The sequence below is a fragment of the Schistocerca piceifrons genome, chromosome 1 (assembly GCF_021461385.2).
Source record: "Schistocerca piceifrons isolate TAMUIC-IGC-003096 chromosome 1, iqSchPice1.1, whole genome shotgun sequence".
In the NCBI taxonomy this organism is placed as follows: Eukaryota; Metazoa; Arthropoda; class Insecta; order Orthoptera; family Acrididae; genus Schistocerca; species Schistocerca piceifrons.
The window spans coordinates 508,804,098-508,830,394 of NC_060138.1; the positions used below are offsets into that span (position 1 = coordinate 508,804,098).

At 39.9% G+C, this 26,297-nt stretch overlaps 1 protein-coding gene across 1 annotated transcript in view; it reads left to right on the forward strand.

The window, feature by feature from the left end:
- The window catches only part of LOC124796583 (condensin complex subunit 1), a 193,304-nt gene that overhangs the window by 73,344 nt on the left and 93,663 nt on the right, over positions 1-26,297 (forward strand). The window lies entirely within an intron of this gene.

The following is a 26,297-nucleotide window of genomic DNA, read 5'->3' on the forward strand; positions in this document are numbered from 1 at the left end:
TCTAACCCATTAAAAAAATCTACAACCATAAACTTGGAAGTTTTCCAAAAGAAAGTGTTATCAAAACTTGAGAGGTCTCATCTGAGACATTATGTCACCAATCAGTCAACATAAAACAGCTGCACAGAGTCTATAGTTGAGCACTCAAGACAAGCTGTCACCAGAAAAACACCAGACATGTAACAATGTACACATTTCCATCTGGTGTGGAAAGCTGCTTTTTCATTAAATGATGTTCGATAAGCGACCGGCTTGGGGATATTCCCTGCCCAGGGACTGGGTGTTTGTGTTATCATAATTCATGACTGTGGCTAGATTGGATTGTGAAAAAAATTGGACTGTGTCAACATTGGGACTTTGTATGAGCACTGATGACTGCAGAGTTCAGCACCTACCAAACCAAACACAACACCAGCATCATCATTAAATTATGAAGGGACTTGTATCCCCTCAGAGTATTTATACTACTGAATCCTGCCATTACAGAACAGGTCCTTTGCTGTATCAGAATTAATGGACTTAACCAACATCATCCTGTTGTTGCAATGAGAACCTATGACTCTGAATACAAACTTACATGGATCTGTGGCCGTAAGAGTTTATAGCCTACTTTAAAGTGTAGCCCAGTGTGTACCAGTGTTTCTTTCGTCTACTTGAAGTGCTTGTGCCTCCATGTTTCTCAAAAGCTTGCTTATTTCATCAGAAAAATTCCTTTCTCCCCAGTAATAACACAATCTTCAGCCCCCGTAACTTGGAATATGCATGTGATAATTTTATCTGGCAATGTCTCATTTCTCAAAAATTTTGCCCAACAAAGCATACCAAAAATAATGCATTTTTGAGAAATCATTAATGTTGTGTGCCAGTTAAACTGCATGTTTTTCATAGTGCACAAGTATATATGTGAAAACTCCCAAATAGGCACTTTAACTTCGCAAACATGGAAATAAACACTGGACTTGTTCTCTTTGCTTCCATCAACCTATCACAGCATAGGACACAAGATATGTGTTTGACAAACTACTTATCTGCCATATTTTGTGGTTTTCATTTTTATGGTTGGGTACTGTGAACATTTGCAGTTTAATTAATGCCCAGAATTAAAGCTTTCTCAAAAAATGCGTCATTTTTTATGTAGTTTGTTGTGCAGTAGTGTTGGTAATGACATTTCAGCAACTAAAGCTGTTACTTGAATGGAGTCATTGAAGTAAAGCTATCCTGTTCTTTACATAGGAAATGAAATGTCAGTCTAAGATTACAGATGACAGTCAGACATGAGGAGATCAAAATCCAATTTCAGAATTACAATTATTTACTAGTAATATTTACCCTGCTGCCCTCAGATTTACTACATTTTTACACAGAAACATTTGCTTAAACCCTTCCAGTTTCATTTTATATCACTATTTATTTCATGTAATTTTTTGCGTTATCATTTATGAAAAAGTTTCCTGTCCCTAGTTGTGGCCTTATGCTTCAGCTACTCAGGTTCAACTCACAACCTCCATTTCTCCCTCCTCCCCCTCCTCCCCTCATCCCCTCATTCCCCCCCCCCCCCCCCCCTCCACAGCTTCGTTTCTGCCAGTACCTCTCCTAGTTTCCAAACATCACAGAAGTTCTCCTTACCTTGTCGGACTGTTAGTTGGGCCTGGATAGGGTAGTCTGTAAGAATGTTCACCAAAGGCAAGCTTTTCATATTCGAGTCCCAGTCCGGCACTGTTCTAATTTGCCACAAAGTTCTGTAACAGTGCGTACTCAGCTGCAGAGTCAAAGATTCATTCTGGAAACAATTGTCTAGGTTGTGGCTAAGCCATTTCTCCAAAATATCCTTCTTCCAGGTGTGCCTGTCCTGCAAAATGTGTAGGATAACATCTTCATCTGTACTCCAGAAGACACCTTATGATGTATACCATTCCCTGTATTACCCAAGAATGGTGTGTGGGAAGAACAAGTGTATGTGTTCACAATATACCAGATGTAGAAGTATGAAACCGGAATTTCCCTAGAGATGGTGCTAGCAATCAGTGTAGGACCCATGAGACCATGTCTGCAGCGCCATCTGCTTCCTGTAATGGCTGGCGATGAGTGTCAGCACACAGTAACCTAAGTTCCATTCATCAATATCTGTTTCGAATCGGTAAACATGCCGAGTTTTGTGCCTGTGAACTATGATTTGCTGGCTGAATTGGTTTTCTGTTATCATTTGAAGAAAACTGCTACAGAATCGCATCAAATGCTTGTTGAAGCTTTTGGCAAAAATGCCCTTGGGGAAACAGTGTTTCAAGTGGTTCAAAAACTTCAAAAGTGGTGATTCTGACATGAGAAACGACGAGCTCAGGAAACCACTGAAAAGTTTCGAAGACAACGAATTGTGAGCTTTATTGGATGAAAATTATACTCAAACTCAGCAGGAACTCACAGTATAATCGAATGTGATGCAGAAAGCTGTTTCTATTCAGTTGAAAGTCATGGGAAAGGTGCAAAAGTGGGAAAATTGGTTCCACATAAATTGAGTAAAAGACAACAAACAAATCGCAAGACCATTTGTGAAATGCTGCTTGCTAGATGCAAAAAAAGTCATTTCTCCATCTGATTGTGACAGGTGATGAAAATGGATATATTTTGAGAACCCTGTGCATTGTAAATCATGGGTGAATCCAGGAAAACCATAGACATCCACTGCAAAACCAAATCGCTTTGGAAAGAAGACAACGCTCTGTGGGATTAGAAGGGTGTCATACATTATGAGCTACTAAAACCTGATGAAGCCATTAACATTGATCGCCGATAACAGCAAATGATTGATTTAAATCAAGCATTACATGAAAAACAAACGGAATATGGAAAAGGGCAACACAGTCATATTGCCCCATGATAAGGCTCCATGACACCCAGCAAAAAGGGTCAGGGAAACGATTTAAGGCATTCAGTTGGGAAATACTACATGACGCAGCCTATTCTCCAGACTTTGTTCCATCAGATTATCATCTATTTGGATCACTGGGACACGCTGTTACTGAACAACGCTTCAATTCGTATGGAAATGTACGAAAATGGCTTGCTGTTTGGCTCGCTCCAAAAGAAGAACTGTTTTTTTGGCTTGGCATTAACAGCCTGCCCAGAGAGGTGGGAGAGATGTATAAATAGCAGTGAAAATTATTTTTGAATAAAATATTGTTTATCAGTTTCAAACAATAGACATGTAATTATTGCAATCAAATTCCGGTTTTGTTCTTCTACACGTGGTATATTGTGAACAGCATTGGCCTAAACACTCGCAAAAATTACTTTTATTCATATATTTCATTCCATTAAGAATAACATTTTGAGTTCTTTATCCTGTAAAGCCTTGCATCCAGTCACGAATGTGGACAGATACTCAGTAAGCTCGTATTTTGTTGATTAAATGACAGAGCGGAACAGCATTGAATGCCTTTTAGAAGTCAAGGAGCTCAGTGTTAACCTGAGGGCCTTTGTCTACAGTGCTCTGGATTTCATAGACAAACAAAGCTGTGTTTTGCAAGATCTCTCATTTCCACTTTGGTTTTTATAGGAGATTTTAATTTTCCAGAAATATCAATACATAAAGATAAAACTCAGTTATGTGATCCACAAAAACTGTGAAAACTTTTGCTCACTTTCACATGAATGACACTACATGCAGACAGTTGCGGTATACACATTCTGGAGGGGGGGGGGGGGGGGGGGGGTGTGTAGGAAGGGCATCTGGCTACCCGTTAAATTAACATTACCAAGTCTGTAAATAACAATGCTGACATTGTGGGATGTAGGCACAATCAAAATATCTTTTTCGTGACCATTCTTGAAAATAGAAACGGCCTGTGCTTTTTTCCAGTCTCTTGTTCCACATTTAGATTCTGTTATAACCTCGCCCGAAATTATTGAATTCCTTCAGGCTATAAATTATCCTACCCTATCCTTGCTGTATATATTCCATTTAGAATTTCAGTATTATTCACTTCAGGTTTCAACCATACTGTGTGAGCATAGCCTTTAATAATCCATTCTAATTCTGGCACCTTACCAAATGTTTCTGCAGTTTACTAATATCATTAACATTTTCTCTATCTGATCTGCAAGAGTGGAAGCCTTCCTCTGAATCTAATACTTCTGCTCTCTCTTCTTTTTCAGTAAACAGTTAATCATTGACCTTAAGGATGGGTTCCTCCAACCTAAAAAAACACCTATCTGCATGCCATACATTGTTTGTTGCCCAAGTAGTCACTTCTGTTATCAATTGCACACCTGAACTATTGAGGGATGCCCCCTAAAATTCTCAGTGCTCCATCTGGTAGCAGACGTCTAGAAATTTGCATTAGAGATTGACACTCATTGTATGAGCCCCTCTGTTAGACTTTCCACAAAGGTCAAAACCAACAGACCTTCATTGCTTCTAACTCATGGCCGAAGCTAGCTGTCTTGACCAATGCAACCAGCTAGCGAAAGGAACTGAGCATGACCTTAGAACCCAAGTGGAAAGTGCCATTCAGTTGCCAGCAGAGCCTCCTCCAGACCTTGGATGAGAACTGACAAGCATACCAAGTGCACACTAGCCTGATTGCTATTTCCCTAGGGGGCTCCATTACCCGAATAATGCTGGAGCTCCAGTGACCAACAAATTCACCTTCTCAGGTTGTCCAGACTTACCTAGAAATATCTACACAGCACAGCAACTTAAACCTGTTACTAAAGCATAAGGGGAGAGCCGACCGTTCAGTTCCTACTTTCAGCCTCCAGATATGAACCCACCACTGCCTGCCACTGACCCTGCAGCAAGGATAAATCAGTCAGATGTTGCGTATCTGGAGACAAAGTGACATAGGAGTTGCCGGAGGATTCAGACTATATCGGAAATGTTAAATCCTTCATCGCTGGTGCCCACTGTTGCTGTTGCTGTTGCTGCTGCTTAGAGCAACAGCCTGAAGCCTCTTGACCTTGTCCAACACAGCTTCTAGCTGTTTACAGACAGAGGCCAATCCAGCTTCTGACCTCACACGACAAGCACTATTCTTATCTATTTCCTACTTCCAAACAAGAAAAATAAAAACTAGCTGGAGTCCGCCGATCTGTCCATACCAGTGGCCAGCCCAGTTACTGCTCGCACTGAAGTTCGTCCTTCACCTATGGTTGAGTATGAGGTCTCCTCGGGGCATGGCAGATGGCAAAAGACTTCACAGGGAGCCGAATGTAAGGCAGCCCCAGTTAGTCTGACAGGTTCCAGATGCTGTCTGCAGCCGATACTGACCCTCAGCCAGATTCAGCTGCTTGGCCTGTTTCAGAGGAAACCTCTCAGCCTACAAGACCCAGACAATCACAGAGGGTGGGATTATTAGTTAGGAGCTCCATTTATAATCATGTTATGGGACCACTTTGGGGCCTGACTGCCAAGGAGGGGAAGAAGGCCAATGTGCACTCTTGTGTGCATACCGTGTGGAGTCATTTCCAGATGTGGAACGGGTCCTTCCAGAGAGCTGTGAAGAACACAGGTTGCAGCCAACTGCAGATGATGGCTCTCGTTGATACCAGTGTTGTGTGCCGCTTCAGAGTGGATGAGATTCTCTCTGGTTTTGAGTGGTTGCCAGTAATGGTAAAGGCTGCCAGTCTTGCTTGTGAGATAAAAGCAGAGCTCACCATTTGCATCATAATCGACAGGACAGATTGTGGATCTCTAGTACAGAGCTGAGTGAAGGGTCTGAATCAGAGGCTCAGTCAGTTCTGTGACCATTTAGGCTGCAAGATTCCTCGACTTGCACTATAGGATAGTTTGATTTGAGTTCTGCTAAATAGGACAGGAATCTACTACATGCAGGAGGCGGCTACACAAGCAGCAGGGGCTGTGTGGCGTGGACTGGGCGGTCTTTTAGGTTAGAGGTCTCAGGGAAAGACAAAAAAGGGCTTCAGTGACTGAATGTGCATGTCGAACACAAGAAGAATGTAGATCTAGGAGCCATCGGTATAACAGTTGTAAACTGTTGTAGCTGTGCTGGAAAAATACCAGAGTTCCAAGTGCTAATAGAAAGCTCTGATGCTCAAATAGTTATAGGCACTGAAAGCTGGAGATACGTTCAGCCGAAATTTTTGCAAAAGCCCTAACATTGTTCAGAAAGGTTAGGCTAAACACAGTTGGCAGTGGCATGTTTGTTGCTGTTAGAAGTAGTTTATCTTGTAGCGAAATTGAAGAAGATAGTTCCTGTGAGTTAGTATGGGTAGAGGTCATTCTTGGCAACCGGAATAAAATAATAATTGGATCCTTTCACTGACCTCCCAATTCAGATGATACAGTTGCTGAAAGGTTCAATGAAAACTTGAGTTTAATTTCAAACAAGTATCTGACTCGTACAATTGTAGTTGGTGGTGACTTTAATTTACCCTCAGTATGTTGGTGAAAATACTTGATAAAATCTGGACGTTCGCATAAAACATCATCCAAAATTGTGCATTGATAAAGGATTGTCATAGAGAGACTGAATATTGTAATTCCCAGATCCTTCAAAAAGAAAGAAAAAATATACCTATTCAAAAAAGCAGATAAAAATTCTCTTGATGCCTTCCTGAGAGACAGTCTTGACTCCTTCCAAATTAACAATGTGCCAGTAAGTATAGACCAGATGTGGCTTGAAGCAGTTGAGAGATTTATACCAAATAAATTACCAAATGATGGAGCAGATCCCCCTTGGTACATAAAACGGGTCAGAACACTGTTGCAGAAACAACAAAAAAGCATGCCAAATTTAAATGAATGCAAATTCCCCAAGATTGGCAGTCTTTTACAGAAGTTCATAATTTAGCGCTGACTTCCATGGGAGATGCTGTCTAAAAACCTGGCAGACAATCCAAAGGCATTCTGGTCATATCTAAAGTATGCTAGTGGCAACACAATCAATGCCTTCTTCGCACACTAACAAAGGAAATACTATCTATGACAGTGCTGCTAAAGCAGAGTTACTAAACACAGCCTTTGGAAATTGCCTCACCAAAGAGGAAGTAAATATTGCAGAATTCGAATTAAGAACAGCTGCCAGCATGAGTAACTTAGAAGTAGGTATCCTTGGAGTTGTGAAGCAACTTAAATCATTTAATAAAAGGAAGGCTTCTGGTCTGGACCGTGTACCAATTAGGTTCCTTTGAGAGTATGCTGAGGCTATAGCTCCATACTTAACAATCATATACAACTCCTCACTTGATGAAAGATCTGTACCCAAAGACTGAAAAGTTGCACAGGTCACACCAATATTCAAGAAAGGCTGGAGGAGTAATCATTATATTACAGGGCCATATCACTAACATTAATATGCAGCTGGATTTTGTAACATATATTGTGTTCAAATGTTATGAATTACCTCAAAGAGAACATTCTATTAACACACAGTCGACACACATTTAAAAAACATCGTTCTTATGAAACACGACTAGCTCCTTACTCATACAATGTGGTGAGTACTATTGTCAAGGGATTTCAAATTGATCCTGTGTTTCTGGATTTTTAGGAGGCTTTTGACGCTGTACCTCACAAGTGGCGTGTAATGAAATTGCGTTGTTATGGAGTATCGACTGTTACGTGACTGGATTCGTGATTTCCTGTCAGAGAGGTCACAGTTCGTAGTAATTGATGAAAAATCATTGAGTAAAACAGAAGTGATTTCTGATGTTCCCCAAGGTAGTGTTATAGGCCCTCTACTGTTACTTTGAGATATAAATGATTTAGGAGAGCAGCCATCGTAGAATGTGCAGATGATGCTGCCATTTACCGCCTAGTAAAGTCATCAGAAGATCAAAACAAATTGCAAAAAGATTTGGAAAACATACCTGTATGGTGCAAAAATAAAATTGCCAATTTGTCCTAAATAATGAAAAGTGTGAGGCCATCCACATGAGTGCTAAAAGGAATCCGCTAGTCCTCAATTACACGATTAATCAGTTACATGTAAAGGCTGTAAATTCAACTAAGTACCTAAGAATTGTGATTATGAACAGCTTAAATTGGAAAGAATACATAGAAAATGTTATGGGGAAGGTGAACCAAAGACTGTGGTTTATTACCAGAACACTTAGAAGATGCAACAGATCTACTAAAGAGGCTATGTACACTATGCTTGTCCATCCTCTTGGAGAGTACTTCAATGTGGCGTGGGATCCTTACCAAATAGGACTGACAGAGTACATTGAGCAAGTTCAAAGAAGAACAGCATGTTTTGTATTATTGAGAAACAAGGAAGGGGTCGTCACTGACATGATACAGGATTTTGGGATGTACATCATTAAAACCGATGCCTTTTTTGTTGCGGTGGAATCTTCTCATGAAAATTCAATCACCAACTTTCTCCTCTGAATGCGAAAATATTTTGTTGGCACTGATGTACATAGGGAGAAATGATCATCATCATAAAAAAAAGGAAATAAGAGCCCACACGTAATGATACAGGTGTTCGTTTTTTCTGCATGCTGTCCAAGATAGGAGTAGTAGAGAATTATTGTGAAAGTGGTTCAAGGAACACTCTTCCGGATGCTTGGGTATGATTTGCAGAGTATTGATGTTGACGTAGATGTAGATGTGATGTCCTTAAGATGTTGCCACTACTAACCAGTGTCACAAAATGAGAAGTGGGAGCTGACACATTGGCACTAGCTCACTGAACACTACTGCACATCACATAGGCAAACAGCAAAATGCAAGTACTGATTAGCAGCTCTATAGTTTTTAAACTATACTGTTATGGCATTGCAGGATAAAGCTACACTTCTAAAACTAGATGGGTCTTTTTGGTTTTGCTGAAGGTGATACTACTAAGTAATGTCAGAAAATGAAACCACAAGCTGCTGTTTGAACACTGGAAAACTGAATTTGTCCGTACACCACACGGACAGATCACAAATGTCTCTGAAGCTTGGAAGGTGGGAATAGCTACTGACTGAAGTTATTGTATGAAGTTGCAAGTCGTGAATTATGCTTGGATACCTCAGCTGGAAGAACATTACCCTCAAAAGGCAAAACGAAGTGACATGGTGCAGTGGTTAGCACACTGGACTTGTACTTGGGGGGACAATGGTGCAAATCCTCATCCGACCTTCCAGGTTAGGTTCCCCATGATTTCCCTGAATTGTATAACACATTCAGTATGGTGCCCGAGTATCACGAATGCACTGTCGTAGCTAGTGCCAGAGTGAGACTAGAGCGACATCTCAAAAGGGTTAACATGTGATGAAATGAATCTTTCACAAGAATTGAGTCTCCCTTATTGGTATTGGCAGAATCACTTGACAACATTGCCACCTTATGCTTCTTTAGAGGGCTATTGATGTTATTGTCACTGCAAGCATCCTCAGAACCCTAAAAACATGAATTTACACAGTGTTCTCAGTAGGAACACCTGAGTAATTGTTTCAGTAACCTTTAAAAGTATTTCGGATTCATTCATTTCCTTCAGTTTTCTGGGATGCCCATACCTAAAAACAGGAGGAACTTTGAGTATCTGACTTACGAAAATAAAATCATAATGCTAAATAAGCAAAAAACGCATGAAGGCAATCCAGTTTGATGCACTGAGTACTGGTGTGACCACCTAAATTGACAAAGTCGTTAAAATATAACACAGCAGGTGGCATCTACAGACAGTGTGTAGAAAACGCTGGTTATCTCAAGATACATCCGTAAAGGATGGTGCGCATCACGCTGTGTGACAAGGTAAATACCTGAATAGTTCCTTTGAAAGGGCACACACAGTTTTCTTCTCTGCTCTGAACTTGTGGTCCATCTCTATTGACCTCATCAACAAGATGTTAAATTCCAGTCTTTCTTTCCAAAGGCAAGGTTCAAGTTCCAGTCCAGCAAGCAGTTTAAATCTGTCAAATTGCCTAACAGCCCACACCCCACTGCAAAGCGAGTCATTCTTAAAATTAAAACATAAGATACACAGTGGTTTATGCTTTTCATTGATGAAATTAATTCTCAGTGAACATCAGAAGGATGTTTAAGCTTTGTTAAGTTTTTTGGTCTCAGTCTCAACAAAACTTCAAGTGGTTACATGCACACGAACTTTTTCATAAATTCAGTACCCTAATTGTTCCTCCCACCCACTCCCAGTAAATGCCATTCATAAGGAACACAAGAGAGGGGATGTAACACAGTAACTTTTAGTCAGTTATTCAGTATGGTTGACGAAAATCAGCCAACCAGTTGCAGGTATAAAGGTTAATTTAATAACCCTTGACCATGGTTTCAATAATTATAAAAATGTCTCCTTCAGAAGTACATGGATCTACTTAGGAAAATTTTTTACATCATAGTTAAAAAGAATCAAGAGGTAAAGGATTTATAAAACCACTGGATAAAAATATAATAAACAAAATTTACTTACACATAAAATCACATATTGGCAATGACAAATTTCAGAGGAAAGAAGCAAGGCTTTTCTGTAAGCTGTTGTCAGTGGAGGAGGTTACGTTACATTTGTATTTATTCGCTAATAAGTATTTTATCCTATAGGATACATTTCCTAGGAAAGGACAAGAAATTCATTTACTATTTTCCACTTTGTTGGTGTCTTGTGTATTTCTATGTAACATGGAATATTTGTTAGTGGTTCTCTTGTTGACAATGCCGTCAGCTAAATTTTAGTATCTGTTGTTGATGCTAATAGATTTTGTAACGGCAATTTCATTCTGTAAATTAATCAAGGAAGGGGGCATTGATACAGCACAGTCAGTAGCTGAATGAAAGACGTGTGTGGGTGGGGGGGCAGAATCAGCTGAAGTAATAATATCCAAATATTTAGGCTTCCAGAAAATATTTAAGTTGCAGTTATTATCTACTGTTGTAATTGTGAAATCAAGAAAATTAAGTGGCATTTTCATTTTGTACTTCATTTGTGTAAGAAATTTACTTCATGAAACATGTTGAAAATGCCAAACTACTAATCTAGTTCATGGTCATTGCCATTGAAGACAAAAAGTATGTTGTTGACATAGTGAGTATAGAATTTTGTTTTAGTTAGCAATTCTGAATTGGAAACGGAATAAAAACTTTAAAGAGGCTTTATGAAAATGTGAGCAAGGATTCCAACAAGAGGCAACCCATTGTAAACTGTATGACTTGTACACATATTTTGTCATTGAAAGCGAAATAACTGTATTTGAGAATAGCCTGTAATAAACTTGTTCGTTCAGCAGTTTGCATTACAGGTAATTTTCTATGTTACTGTAAGTTTTTCTTGAGAATATTTAATGTCACATCTATGGGAACATTCATGCAAAGACTTACTATGTCAATCAATCTAGTGCAGGGTGTGCATTGTACTGTCATTTTATGAATTAGGTGAGCGGAGTTTTTGGCAGAAAACTTATTTTCAAAAACAAAGGTCTCTTTGATTTTATAATGGAGATGCCTCGCTAATACGAGATGTGCACTTCCAGTGCCGTTAACTAAGGGACGTACTGAATGGTCCTGTTTGGGCAACTTAAATTGACTTCTAAGAACTAGTGGCTATGGATTCATGTTAACAAGCCGTTTCTTCTGAAATTTACTGAACATCCTTTACACTTTGATAATTCTTTTTAACTGTGATGTGAAAAAATTCCTCGGTAGATCCATGTACTCCTGAAGAAGACAGTTCTACAGTTATTGAAAACAAGGTCAATGGTTTTTAATAAACCTTCATACCAGCAAATTATTTGCTGATGTTCTCATATCAGTCATTTACAATCACTGTTGCTGAGCAGCATGTATGTTCAAAATTCTAATATTCAGTATAGCATAATGTTCTTTAGGGAATATGGTGCCACTGATTTTTGTCAGCATCTCACATTGATGAGCCAACTGTGTAGCTATGGAGCTACTGCTTTTCTCAGCATTTCATATTTATTGTTCCAATGCTGCACCTCTCATTGTGAATTTATCTCACTATTTCTTCTTGTCTGTTTGTCTTACTGGTGCAGACATGACAACATACATAATGTCTAGTTTGCATATGTTTTCAAATTTTTTGTTTTGAAAGCACAGTAATGACCATAACTTTAAAAATTTGCATGTCAAATATAGGTACAATTCTCACTAAAGAGCTTAATACTTACCACACAGAATCTAGATCTTTGTCGTCAGACACCACTAGAAATTTATTGAAAAACTAAATGGTAGGACTATATTTAACATCAATCTTATTTCTCAAAAGAATTGGCAAATAACCAGAGCCAAAAAGTATAATTTGCAAGAAAGAAGTGAAAGATGACAGTCAAAATAACATTTCACTACAGGGTAGAATTGATCTTTTCTTCCTCTCTCTCTTTCTGGACTCTTTCCAGATTACATCTCTCAGCAACTGGTAGTTAAGAACTACTTTTCCGTCTCGCAATATAACTGTTTGTACAAAAATGATTAAATAAATCAATTTTAAGATACATTTGTAGTTATAATTTAATAATTAAACATTTTACTTATTTAACATGTGTAGCTTACCTCCAGATATGCAATCACTACGTTTGCATGTGCCACATCTTCCAAAAGATGAAGACCAAATTTCAGAAACCGTTTTTTTCACTGTCCCCTTTTTTTTCTAAGCTTAGTTAAATAAGACTTCTGGCAAACAGCTGATCCAGTTTCTGATTCAGTTATTCCATTCCCTTAAATATTGCAGGTAGACCGCTTCGTGCTCAGTCCAATATTTCTGGTTCTCCTTCAGTGCAGAATAAGTCCATATTAACTGAATATACTGGGAGCAAGATTTAACATTGCAAAAACGGCTGTGTTTACATGCGAGCAAAAATCAATAGCGGAATTGGAAAACCGGCAACTAGAAACAATTTCCAAAATCAATTTTGAAGTGTTTACATGACATCCAAAAAGCGGTACTGGGAAATCAGTTTACATAATCTGGTTTTGGTAGGCCCCATGTAAATGAGGTGAATATCTTATTTTAACGTTGTTTCTAAAAATATACTGTTTTCTCTCCTATACAGGGACTGGTTACTGTTACGTCCTTCAGTTTCCATCATCATCATCATCATCCTCGTCGTCGTCGTCGTCATCATCAGTATAGACACAGATACACACAGGGCATCCCAGTGGTAGTGGTCATTATTCAGGGATATGATAGGAACTATCATTCAAAGCAAATCAAGTGTTGTAAACACAGGATCTAAAATGGATATGTTAAGAGCTATGAGCAGTGGTTCATCTTAACTCTTGAAACACATATTTTCTACTGAACAGCTGCTCATAGCTCTTAAGGTATGCATTTTAGAGCCCATGTTCACCAGACTTTTTTGCTTTGAATGATCATTCCTGTCATACCTGAATATTGACCATTCCTCCTGGGACACCTGGTATATACACTAATCAACCAGAACAATACTATGATGACCTACCTAATAGTCAGTATGTCCATCTTTGGCATGAGTAACAGTGCTGATGCATCATGACATGAAAGCAATGAGGCCTTGCTAGGTCGCTGGAGGTAGTGAGCACCACATCTATGCACACACATCACCTAATTCCTGTAAATTCTGGGGAGGGGAGACAGTGAGCTCTAATGCCACATTCAATCAAATCCCAGATGTATTCGATCAGGTTCTGATCTGATGAGTTGTGGGGCCAGCACATCAGCACCATGTTCCTCGAACCACTCCATCACACTCGTGGCCATGTGATATGGAGCATTATCATGTTGAAAAATGGCACTACTGTTGGGAAGCATGTTTGTCATGAAGGGGTGTACATGGTCTGCAACCTGTGTACGATACTCCTTGACCATCATGGTGCCTTGCACAAGCACCACTGGACCCATGGATGCCCACATGAATGTTCTCGAGAGCATAATTGGGCTGCTGCCAGTTTGTCTCCATCCCGCAGAACAGGTGTCAAGAAGCTATTCCCCCGGAAGATGACGGATTCGTGCCCTCCCATCAGTGTGATGGGGAATGTATCGGGATTCATCAGACCATGCAATGCTCTGCCACTGCACCAACATCCAGTGCCAGTGGTCACATGCCCTTTGCAATTGTAGTTGCTAATGTTGTCATGTTAACAGTAGAACATGCATGGGTTGCTGGCTGCAGAACTCCATCATTTGGAGTGTTCGGTGCACTGTGTGTTCACACACACTTGTACTCTGCACAGCATTAAAGTCTGATGTTAGTTCCACCACGGAACTGCATGTCTTGTTTTACCAGACTGCCCAGCCTACGAGGTCGGACATCTGTAATGAGGGGTGGGCCGCTCAACCCCATTATGTCTGGACATGGTTAAAATCTTGGTTTCACCACATGTTGAAGACACTCACCACAGCACACCTCAAACACCTGACAAGTTGTGTGGTTTCCAAAATACTCCTCCCCGGCCATCACATCCTGCCCTAGGTCAAACTTAGATCGCACACTTCCACATTCTACAAATGGACAGCACACCCTCTGATACTACATGCACCATGTGTGAGTCTGGATAGCAGTTGTGAAATTTAAAATTTTCCTGGCGGACTAAATGTTCAAAGCGATTTCAGTATTGCAGCCGGTCCTCGTAAACTTCATCCCATGGTATTTCATCAGGAAACCTGCCAGTCATCTGCAGGTGAGCCATCAAAGACTGACGAAGACTTTCTCCCCTCAGCCTCGTCTAGCTTGCTGATAGTCATGCCGCACATGCTTCAGAGTCCGTGACAGAAGGACCACTCTGCCCAGTCCCAGTGGCAGCACCCTAACTGGTGGAACTGCAGAGATTAGCTGTCTGGCATTCCCACTTGCCACAGTCATATGGCATTTGGAGATGATAGGAATTCCATGCGTTATCCAGCTGTTAGCCGGGGTGTCTGTCAGAATGTCATTTCCGTCTAACCAAAACATCCAGGAATGGGAGACAACCATTTTTATGTAATTTCATAGTAAATCGAATTTTCTCATGAATGGCAATTTTCTCATGAACGGCATTAACATTATGTAAAAACTCCATTAACTTATCTTGCCCATGGGGCCACACTATGCAAGTATCATCTCCATATCTCCTAAAAACAATTGGTTTAAGAATGGCTGGTTCAAGTGACCTTTCCTCAAAATTTTCAAAGAGAACTTCAATCAGTAATTCTTAAACCAACTGGTTCTTGGAGATACATGCATGGTACTTTCGTATTGTGGCCCCAGCTGTTGGAGTTTTTACACCATCATAACTCCAGTCAAGAGAATATTCAGTTTGCTACGGAATTAGAGGAAGATAGTTGTCTCCAATTCCTGGATTTTTTGGTTAAATGGAAGAGTGAGGCTTTCTCAGACATTCTGTTTACTGTAAGCTCACCTCACAATGATTTGTACTTAATCTCTTCAAGTTGCCATCACCCATCACAAACCATGAGTGTGCTTAAAATCTTTGTTCCCAGTGCGCATACAGTGTCAGATGCAGATATTTTACCTAAAAAACTTGCACATTTAAAGATGTGTTCAGAGAGACAATGGATACTTGACCCAGTAAATTAACAGGGCATTCTCAACCAAAACCATGAAATGGAAAGTGGATAAAGGGAAGAATGCACCAGCTAAGTCCCTAGCTTTTCTTCCCTTCGTCGGAAATATTTCCTTCAAAATAGCAAGAATCCCTAATAATTTTCAGATGAAGGTGATTTTCCACCCACCATCCTAAGATTTCAGACCTGCTGGGATCAGTGAAGGATAATTTTTTCGGAAGGCAGGAATTTACAGAAATGAACAACAATGTCAAAGACAGTTGATCCTTGCAGTTCCACCAGTGAGGGCACTGCCACTGGGACCGGGCAGTGTGGTCCTTCTGTCACTGGGACTCTGACTCACCAGCAGTACTATCAGTGTGCTATATAAGGCGGAGCAGAGAATGTCTTCGTGTCTTCAATGGCTCACATGAAGGTGACTGGCAAGTGTCCAGTTGAAATATTGTGGAATGAAGTTCACAACGACTGGCTGCAATCCCAAAATCTCTTTGGCTAGCAGTTATTCCTCACCAGGTGACACTGCTATCGCCTGGATGTCTTTATATCGATAATAGGTTGGTGGTCACAATGTTCTGGCAGATCAGTGCATAACTGACACCATTGTGTGTTTTTGAAAACTTTCTACAGTGTTTGTAAATTCAGTACAGTAATTTGTTTCCTTAACCCTACTATTTCAATACAATCTGAGCAAGTAAGTGTGAAAGGTGTAATCTCAGAGGCATAGTCAACACCAGCAGAGTTCAAATCTACTCGTTACTGAGCTCTCCCACTGTTTTCCTAGATCAGTTTGATTCATACTCTCTTTGTTCCATGAAGTGCATTTTCAATTGCTCTAATCATATTTGCTTACTGCACTATTGGTGTAGTGTTAAACTTTAATGATTGATTAAACAGAAGCGGCAGAAGGGAATGACTTCCAAACTGCTGTTATGTGCATTTTCAGTTCTTAGAAATCCTGTGCACCTCATCTGGCTTCTGTATCAGTCCACATTTGGTTCCTCTCATAAACCATGACCAGAAGTGAGATGCCACCATGCTTGAGTGCTGTTACCTACAGTCACTATCATTCCAATTGTGAACATTCTCAAGAAATATAAGCAGATGATCCTTGGCTCATAGTCACAGGTGGATTTTTCCTTTATTCTTATTACTTGGATATTAAAAATTAGGATATTACTCTTGTTACTATCAACTGAAGAGCATAATTGATTTTATTTATCTTTCTTCTTGTTACAAAATCACTTCTTCCCTAGTTCATCTTGCTCTTGTTCCTCTTTTCCACCTCTTTGTACAAGTTGTAAGTTTATTGTTAATCTGAATGATGACTGTCAGCTAAAAATTCTTAATGTACAACAACCCTGAAAAGTGAAAGTGGCGCAAATTTCATGACAGTTTTGTTTAGGTTAGAGTGTTGTTCTTAATATTCATTAAGAAGACATGGACAATAATTTCTTTAATTGATAAGTCATTGTTAATTCTCAAAATGAGAGCACAAATCTCTTGTTATAAAAATATCTCGACAATGCATAAATTATTCATGATACTTTCTTTTAGTCCAGACCACCTATAAGCAGCTGGACAAAAATTTTGAGATAGATCTTTCATTTCATGTATCTTCATGAAGGGCAAGAGGAAACAACTGTTTCATTAACTTAATTTCCATTGCAGTTTTTTAACAAATGTGTTTCCCCACAATTTTAATACATGTCAAGATTGTGCATTTAATCTTTTAACAACAATAAGTCATCCTCAAATAACCACTGGTTACACTTTTTGAGAACATGTGAACAAACAAACTGGAGCTCCTGTTTATGGAAGACTCGACATAAGTATGTCATAGTTGTCACAAGACAGTGATGAAGATAGGAACTGGTTTTAAATTTTGAGCAATAGGAAATCCAGGTTGGAATGCAACTTCGTTTCAACTATCCTGATTCTTTTGATGTTTATTCCTTGATTGTTAAAAAAACAGCATCCTTATACATTATTCTTCCAGTCTTTATTTTTAGAAACCACCCATTGATTCAATGACAAATAAGTTGCACCATTTGGATAATATCCCGAAATGCTACTGTGATCAGAACATGGGCCGTTGCTTCCACTTTGTGGTTAATGAATTGTGAAGAAATGCTTTCTTGTGATCACAAGCCCATAATTAAAGCAAACTCTTGTCTTTCATTGACTTGCAGGATTTTACTTGCTCCTGCAAACACTAGAGTTTGCTTGAGCTAATTGTTGAGAAAAAACATGATATATTACCTGTAGTTTTACAAATCAGCATGTGTGATCCTTGTGGCTTTGTGCAGGGATAAAAATTTCTGTTGTTGGTTAACATCTATATGTACGTAATCACTCTGTTATTCACAATAAAGTGCCGTGCAGAGGGTTCAATGATCCACCTTCAAGCTGTCTCTCTACCATTCCACCCTCGAACGGCACATGGAAAAAACGAGCACTTAAATTTTTCTGTGCGAGCCCTGATTGCTCTTATTTTATCGTGATGATAATTTCTACCTATGTAGATGGGTGCCAACAGAATGTTTTCACAATCGGAGAAGAAAACTGGTGATTGAAATTTCATGAGAAGATCCCGTCGCAATGAAAAACGCCTTTGCTTTAATGATTGCCACTCCAATTTTACGTATCATGTCTGTGACACTAGCTCCCCTATTTCGTGATAATACAAACCGAGCTGCCCTTCTTTGTAATTTTTCGAAGTCATCCATCAATCCCACCCGATGCGGATCCCACATCACACAGCAATACTCCAGAATAGGGCAGACAAGTGTGGTGTAAACATTCTCTTTGGTAGACCTGTTGCACCTTCTAAGTGTTCTGCCAATGAACCGCAGTCTTTGGTTTGCTCTACCCGCATTATCTATGTGGTCGTTCCAATTTAGGTTACTTGTAATTGTAATCCCTAAGTACTTAGCTGAATTTACAGCCTTCAGATTTGTGTGACTTACCGCGTAATTGAAATTTAGCTGATTTCTTTTAGTACTCATGTGAATAACTTCACACTTTTCTTTATTCAGTGTCAATTGCCACTTTTCGCACCATACAGGCATCTTATCTAAATCATTTTACAAGTCGCTTTGATCATCTGATGACTTTACAAGATGATAAATGACAGCATCATCTGCAAACAATCTAAGACGGCTACTCAGATTGTCTCCTACGTCATTAATATAGATCAGGAGCAATAGAGGGCCTATAGCACTTCCTTGGGCAACACCGGATATTGCTACGAACCTTGACCTTCCTGACAGGAAATCACGAATCCAGTCGCACTACTGAGGTGATATTCCGTAGGCACGCAGTTTGGTTAGAAGATGCTTGTGAGGAACGGTGTCAAAAGCCTTCTGGAAATCTAAAAATATGGAATCAATTTGACATCCCCTGTCGATAGCACTTATTACTTCATGAGTATAAAGAGCTAGTTGTGTTTCACAAGAATATTTCCTGAAACCGTGCTGACTATGTGTCAATAAATCGTTTTCTTTGAGGTACTTCATAATTTTCGATTAAAGTATATGTTCTAAAACCCTACTGCAAATCGACATTAGTGATATAGGCCTGTAATTCAAGGGATTACTCCTACTTCCCTTTTTTGGGTATTGACATGACTTGAGCAATTTTCCAGACTTTAGGTATGGATCTTTCTGTGAGCAATTGGCTATATATAATTGCTAAATATGGAGCTATTGCATCAGCATACTCTGAAAGGAACCTGACTGGTGTACAGTCTGGACCAGAGGCCTTGCCTTTATTAAGTGATTTAAGCTGTTTCTCATCTTGGAAGTTGTTCTTGATTGTAATTCAGGAATATTTACTTCATCTTCTTTGGTGAAGGAATTTTGGAAAACCATGTTTAATAACTCTGCTTTAGTGGCACTGTCATCTGTGATTTCACCGTTTTTATCCCACATTGAAGGTATTGATTGTGTCTTGCCACTGGTGTGCTTTATGTATGACCAGAATCTCTTTGGGTTTTCTGCTAGATTTCGAGTCAGAATTTCGTTGTGGAAATTATTAAAAGCATCTTGTATTGAAGTAAGCGCTATATTTCGAACTTCTGTAAAACTTTGCCACTCTTGGAGATTTTGCGTTCTTTTAAATTTGGCATGCTTTTTTCGTTGTTTCTGCAACAACGATCTTAACTGTTTTGTGTACTGTGGGGTATCAGTACTATCACTTATTAATTTCTGTGGTATATATCTCTCAGTTGCTGTCGATACTATATCTTTGAAAACATTCCACATCTTTTTTACGCTTACACGATCAGATCGGAAGGAGTGGAGACTGTCTCTTAAAAAGGCATTAAGGGCAATTTTAGCAACTTTTTTTTAAGTAGATGTACTTTGTGTTTCATTTTGATGGTTGTGGGTGTTACAGTATTCAGCCTAACAGCAACTGCCTTGTAGTTGCTAATCCCTGTATTCATCACAATACTCGCTATTTTCCCAGGTTTATTTGTTGCTAAAAGGCCACGTATGCTTTCACAACCATTTACTCTTAGAGTGGGCTCATGAACTAATTGTTCAAAATAATTTTTTGAGAAAGCATTCAGTACAATTTCGGATGATGTTTTATACGTGCTGCCGGCTTTAAATGTATAATTTTTCCAGCATATCGAGGGTAGATTGAAGTCTCCACCAACTATAATTGTATGAGTGGGGTACCTATTTCAAATGCGAAGAAAGTTTTCTTTGAACTGTTCAGCAACTATATCTTCTGAGTCAGGGGGTCGGTAAAACAATCCAATTAATAGTTTAGTCAGATTGTCTGGTATAACCTCTACCCATACTATTTTCACACGAACTATCTACTTCGATTTTGCTACAGGGCCAACTACCTCTGACAGCAATAAATACTCCACCACCAACTGTATTTAATCTATCCTTTCTGAACACTGTTAGATTGTTTGGAAAAATTTCAGCTGAACTTATTTCCAGCTTTAGCCAGCTCTCTGTACCTACAACTGTCTAAAATTTGCAAATACCTTCTCTCAGGGTTGCATCACAGGACCGACAATTAACTGAACACTGCTGTGTAATAGGTATTGATTCTGTCAAAGCTCCTGTCCAGAATTCAAAGTTTTGAAAGGAGTTTTATTTAGTCCACAGTTGTGAGCTATGTTGCAAAGATAACAGTTGAGATTTAATGTTTTATTAAAGATGATAAAGTTATTGACCATTGTACTTCATGGATGTGGTTTATATAAGAACCAGATATTAACTTCTTAATTAACAAAGAATCCTTAACAGTTCAGATGCATCTTGATACCATTGCATGATCTAGTAAAATCTCTTTACTTTAGCTTTCCCATGTATTGCACCTACACTAATTAGCTCTTCCACATATCTTTTTCGTACATGTATTTAAAAGTTGCATAACTACTTCAGGCAGTTCAACAAATCAATTTCTCTTCTTTATTGAGCTTGGTGTAATTTTTCCTAAGCACTTTTAATTATGTGTTTATGCAATTACTTTTACATTGCCTCACTGTCCCTGATTTAATAGACTTATTGCTGTATAGTTCTTCTGGGTTGTAGTCAGTGTCATGTAATACAACAATGAACAATTACTTCATCCACTATTGCAAGTGGCCTTCATCAGAGTACATAATACAACCAAGTCAGTGCAAATTATTAATATATTGTCCTAACTTTTCCCCTAGAGTTCCTTTAAAATGTCCATAAAAAAATCTGTCATATGATTGGATGCATTCATAATAGCCATCATATTGGATCCAATCACACACTGAATGTTAATTGTATGTATCTTTTAAGGACTTATAGATGGAAGAATTATACAGTGTATTAATAGTTAAAATTTACTGTCCCTGTAGAATTACATACTCTCTTGAGACACAGTTACAATAGTGACTGAAATGTTGATTCGTTATTTTATGGCATTACATGGTCTTTGGTGCAGAAGAATTTTCTGGAAACTTTACTGCAGCTGTAAAAGCCTACAGATGTATACTAGATTTATGTCAGGGCAAAATCTTGTCGAATCCTATACAAACACCATAGGCTCCTGCATCGCAGCATCCATTACCAGCAAAAAATATTCCCTTGGCTCACTTTTTGTGTTAGTGTCTGATACACAATTGGTTGTCAGAATTTGATGGTTTAAAAAATATCTTTTTTACTTGTACTGAGGATAGCATTTCTCATTTGCTACTTGAGGATGGTCTTGTTCAGTCTCGGTAGATACTTAAATTCCAGGCATGTATCGGGCAATATCTTTTTAGTCATCGCCATTTGTTAAGTGGTGCTCCCCCACCAGTTTGTACTCATTGCACTCAACCTTTGATAGTCCATTATTTCCTCACGGAATACACTTTTTTAAACCACTTAGATTCTCATTTGTGTTTGCTGCCTGAATTCTTGGCCATTTTAGCGAACGACGTATGGACTGTCAACTGTGTTTTACTTTTTATCTGTTGTAGCAGTATGGTGAAGGCCATTTAATTTTTAGTTAGTGATCTCCATTTCTCTGTGGCATATTTTATAGACCTTTCTCCACGTCCCTGTTTTTAGCTGTCTTCTCTTCAGTTGATTTGGACTAATATGTAGTCATTTTTAACTCCTCTCTTTGTCTTCGTGTTCTACAGTAAAGTGATATGAAATACAATGAGCGTATAAGTACAGTAGTAGGGAAGGTCAATGGTTGACTTCAGTTTATTGGAAGAGTCTTAGGAGAGTATAGCTCATCTATAAAGGAGACTGCTTGTAGAACGCTAATGCAGCCCATCCTTGAGTACTGCTCGAGGGTTTAGGATCCCCTCTAGGTTTATACTCAATCTTAGAGCATTCATTTCTTTACTGTGTAGTGACATTAAAATTTCACGGTTCGGGATCACAGTCACGTGGTGGTGGTGGTGGTGGTGGTGTGTGGTTGTTGTTTTTTTTTTCCTCCTGTATCTTAAAATCTTCTGGGATGTATCCACAGAATTATCGTGTCCATATATTTGGTCTGTCATGAATTGCACCAAATCACTACTCGTGTGTACTGTTTATGTGAAAATTCATGTCACAAGTAGTGATTTGGTGAGTTTATGTTACCTATGTTAAAAGGCCCAGTATACAGATATGATCATGACATACATACATGCTAGAAGTTTTTCAGATTTTGAAGTGTGCCAAAGTGCAATTATACCACGTGATACTGACCATATGGCCAAAATCGCAGTAGTGCAAATAAATAACTTTTACAGAGAATGGCAACTAAGATGTAATTTACAAAATCATAGGGAGATGTTGGTTCTGGATGGTGATGCTGCTCATCGATTAAAGTTGCTGTTATCCAGCACTAACTGGAAAGGTTTTCCTGCATTAGTTGTCCCCCCTGCCTCAGTCCCTGTCATGAACATGTTGCCCGCAGTATTTGACTGGCAATACAACTTGGACCTGGTGTTGCAACTCACAGTGCAGTGTTTTACACTCTGTCATTGCAGGAACAAGTATATTTTCTGAGCACAAGTACAAGTTCGAACAAATGAGTACAATTTTTGTTGTGCCACATGGCAAGAACAATTACAATAGTTCAATGATGACGTGAATTACACACTGAGCCAGAACTGAATGAGAGCAAGCACTGGGCAGTGACTGGCTACATTGAAAGGTGTGGTAGGTGATGCTGAATGGAAGGGAACAGGAACAGTAGCAGTGGCGGCGGGGCCTGGTTGTTTGCTGATGTCCAGTCCATTTTGGACTGCCTACAAACACAAAGGTGAGATCAGGGTTGTGGGTGTCTCACAGGACAGAGAGTCTGAAGGCAGGAAAATCTCGGGAGCAGGAGGGAAGGGTTCAGAGCGTGTGACGGAGGAAAAACAAATGCCGATGGCGGCAGTGACAACAGGTGGTGAATGCTGTTGCAGCAGCAGTACCCTCTGAAAACCTGAGAACAGAATCGCTGTCCTTGAGTGCATGACCTTCAGTAGCGAAGATTCTACCAACTGTAGCAGTTGTGGCTTCCTCACTCATGGACCAACAGTTGACCATGTACAGAAATTTTGAGTGTGCATCGATGACAATCAGCCAGATGATATCCAAGAGGGGTCCAGCAAAATCAACATGAATGCTCTCCCATGGGTTGGAGGGTATTGGCCAGATAGAGAATGTCTGCCAGCATGCTGGCTGCTGCTGTTCGTACTGAGAACAGCTGCTAAGAAGATGGTAGACCTGCTGGTCTAAGCTCGACCAATACACATGATGCCAGGTGAGTAGTTCAGTGCCCAGGACTCTCCAGTGATCTTGCTGCAGGAGCTGCAGTACTGACTGTGGGACCACCCAGGGAGATTGTTGGTCAGTAGTGAGGGACATCACGCCACCCAGCAGGATGAACCAGTGGCAAAGGGGAAAATAATGGCAGAACAGGTTAGAATCTTGTCCAGGAATTTCGCCAGGTCAGCCTTGTTAGATGTACCTCTGCCCCTGTTGTAAAATGATGTCTTTCGACATCGCTGCTGCCACATGTGTCATTGTGATAGGAATCGAGCCTCTTCATCCAAATGGAAGCACGAGATCTCATCTTGGTCGAAATGGGTCAGGGTTCCACAGGAGACAGAAAAGGGTGTCCGTGTTTGCGTGTTATTTGGTATTCTTGAAGTGAATTTCATAGTGGTAACTTTGAGAAAAAGCACCCAGTGCTGGAGGTGGTGGGCAGTCCTCTGTTAGCTTTGCTGCAGGATCAAAGAGGGAGAGTAACAGCTTATGATCCATATAGGAAAACATGGAATTTCTTCAGCACAAGGACAGTCACAAGAGCATCCTTTTCGATTTGCAAATACTTCTTTTGCATAGCACTGAGTATCTTTGACACAAAAGCTGCCCTCGTATCCATTAGTCAGGGAACCCTGATGCCTGTTGTCTCCACCAACTGTTTACATGGTTGAAATGTGGCAAGAAACGGGGCTTGTATGAGGACCTGCCTCAGAGATGTGAAAGCTTGCTCACACGCTTCTGACCAGACAAAAAGGATGCTCTTCTTCTGAGGATTGTTTAGCAGACACATAATTGACGCCATACCTGGGATGAATTTGCTGTAATATGTGATCTTCCCCAAGGAAGATAGGAACTCCTTTCGATTCCCGAGGTGAGGAACGGCGATGGTTGCTTCAACCGGCCTGTGTGTGTATTGAATGCAATCGCAGGAGATAAGTGCCCTAGGTATTCCACCAATGGTTGAAAGAAAACTGATTTCTCAAGTTTATGTTTCAGGCCTTTGGCAGCTACCACAAGTTTGCTAAGTGTCCTGTCATTGTAGATCCTGTCACCACAATGTCACTGAGGTAATTTGTACATCCTGGGATGTCCTGCAGCAATTTTTCGAGGAATTCCTGAGAAATGGCTGGGGCACTGGCCACCCCAAGATTGAATTTTGAAAAATGTTGTTCTCCCACAACTGCAGATTTCAGAATGGGATAAATGTTGATATCTGAAAGTTGACTAACCTTAAAAATTCCACACTGGCACAGTTTTCCCCGTGGCTTTCTAACAATAACTACCAGCATTCTCTCACAGATGTGGGTTGACAGCGTCCCATAATGCAAGGGGCATAGATCATACACAAAACAAGTGGGGGCATGCTGACTTCTTTAAAGTGATGTGCTCCATAAAGTTCGTCTTGTTCCCCAGACCACCAGAAAAGCTCTTTAGAGTATCCCTTATTGAGGTCATTCAGTTTGTGAAATAGTATTTCTTCAGAGACCAGGTGGGCAGAGTCCTTGATGACAAATTCAAAAGCTGAAGAAGCATCGCGGACTAAAAGATTCTCTGTATAAGGGCCCTGAACCCCAGGAAAGGTGAACCAGCATGCAGCCTGTTTGTATGACGCCTTGTTCGTGATTTGCCCCTTAAGGCGGATGTTTTACTTATTATATGTCACCAAGTGACAAGCTGTGACACACAGAGATATAGATATGTTTGAAAGTTCAACAGAGGTGCATGTATTGACATGTAGCTGAACTTCTTTGTCGCACAAAGTGAGAGTGATAAACAGTTTCTTAGGGGATACTCCTGGGTTGGAGGACTCTGATGAAATCGCATTAATATCAAGTTAAATCAAACAATGGAAAAGCCAGGATGGAACGTGTGTGTGTGTGTGTGTGTGTGTGTGTGTGTGTGTGTGTGTGTGTGTGTATTGCTGACAAAGGCCTTAATGGCCGAAAGCTATCATTGTATGAATCTTTCTATTGTGCCTATCGCGGGTCAGCATCTCCGCTATATGGTGAGTATTAATATCAAGTTATGGAGACATGAGAAACGGCAGCATTTCGCTGCAATCCAAATAACAGATCCAACCATGCTTAAATCCCTTTTTCATCGTGGAACTCGCCTAGTATGTACCAGCTTTCATGTGATCTGGCCACTCTCAGAGAATCAGCACAACTGGCCTTTGTTGAATGTGTGCCTTGTTATCTACCTACTTTTACCACCACTGCTGTGTCATTGCATCTCGTGTGGTTTCTTATCGATGTCGTAAACAGCCTTATCAATTGTACCCCACACAAGTGGCCAAGCTGCAGGGACTCTGTAGGAAATAATGTTTTGTGACTACTGGAAATAAGAAATCATGTGCTGAAGTGGTGATTTGGGACAGTTATTTGGGAGGTTCCTCATAAGGAAGTGTGTCTGAAAGCTCCACAATTCAAAGATCCTTCTTCGGAAAACATTTAAAAATTAACCCAATCATTCAAAATTCCTTGGGCTGTGGGTCATCGGTTAGATTTTGGAGGTGACGTGGTGGCCATTGCTTTAGTCCAGGAAGAGGAATCCAATCTCGCCAAAGTAGCAAATGCGGAAGTAGCAGAGAGCAAACACTGCCTAC